Below are 1,415 nucleotides of genomic sequence, written 5' to 3'. Positions count from 1 at the left end.
GGTCCTATTTATAATAAACTAGTCACTAGGGTTTACATGAGTAAGTAATTGATGCATAAATTCACTTCCGGGGCCCACTTGGTGTGTGCTTGGGCTGAGCTTTAACTTTTCACGTGCAGAGGCCATTTGTGGAGTTGAACGCCAGGTTTTGATCCATTTCTGGCATTCAACTCTGGTTTTGGATCCTTTTCTGGCGCTGGACGCCAGAATTGGGCAAAGAGCTGGCGTTGAACGCCAGTTTGCGTCATCTATTCTTGGCAAAAGTATGGAATATTATATATTGCTGGAAAGCTCTGGATGTCTACTTTCCAACGCAATTGGAAGTGTGCCATTTCGAGTTCTGTAGCTCCAGAAAATTCACTTTGAGTGCAGGGAGGTCAGAATCCAACAGCATCAGCAGTCCTTCTTCAACCTCTGAATCTGATTTTTGCTCAAGTCCCTCAATTTCAGCCAGAAAATACCTGAAATCACAGAAAAACACACAAACTCATAGTAAAGTCCAGAAATGTGAATTTAACATAAAAACTAATGAAAACATCCCTAAAAGTAACTAGATCCTACTAAAAACATACTAAAAACAATGCCAAAAAGCGTATAAATTATCTGCTCATCAACGGCGATAAATGGAAAGAAGGGGTTGATCTGGTGTTGAACAAAAGTTCAGTTGGGGCTGAGTTGAAGCATATAAGGCCCAATATGTTAGTGGGGTGTGGCGGCGAAGTGGCTGTGTGGTGCGACGGAGAGTATGTCATTGTGCGTTTTAAAAGGGCCTCCTTGCTGGCTGCTACAGGCGACGGTGACGAGAGGGGCGTGGCTAGTCATGGAGTTCGTGGGGTTGATGCCACGGTGAACAGCACCGACGAGGCAGATCTGGGAGCAGTGTGGAAGTCAGCTGCTAGTGGCGGAGGTGATAATGTCCGCGCTGAACTTGATGGCGTGGAAGGCCGGGAGGAGCATGAAGCCCCTTATACACCCGATGAGCATAATCAAGCTGGAAAAGAGATTGTCGGAGGTGCGGAGAATTGTTCGAACAGCACAGCGGAGAAAAATATTCCACTAGGTGTAGTTAATGAGATCAACGCTAGTTTGGACGAGAGTGGTAAGCAGCATATTGGCATATGTCTGATGAGGAGTGATGCAGTGCAAGATTCAAATTTAGAGGATGAGAATACATTAGTGCAGAAAATTGGGTTGGATGATGAAAGGGTCGTAAGGAACTTGGAAGATTCGGAGGACTCAGAGCAGGATGCAGACGGTGAAATTAATCAAGATGAACACGGAGGAAGTTAGGATAAAGATATGGCTGAAAATAGGGCTGCTTGGGATCTGGCTGTCGAATTAGGAGCTGTTTTATATGACGAGGATGATGACATTATGGCTATTCTCCAAGCTCAGAATGAATTATTGGCACAAAA

The sequence above is a fragment of the Arachis ipaensis genome, chromosome B06 (genome assembly GCF_000816755.2).
Source record: "Arachis ipaensis cultivar K30076 chromosome B06, Araip1.1, whole genome shotgun sequence".
Taxonomy (NCBI): Eukaryota; Viridiplantae; Streptophyta; class Magnoliopsida; order Fabales; family Fabaceae; genus Arachis; species Arachis ipaensis.
Note: the sequence above shows the minus strand (reverse complement) of the source record.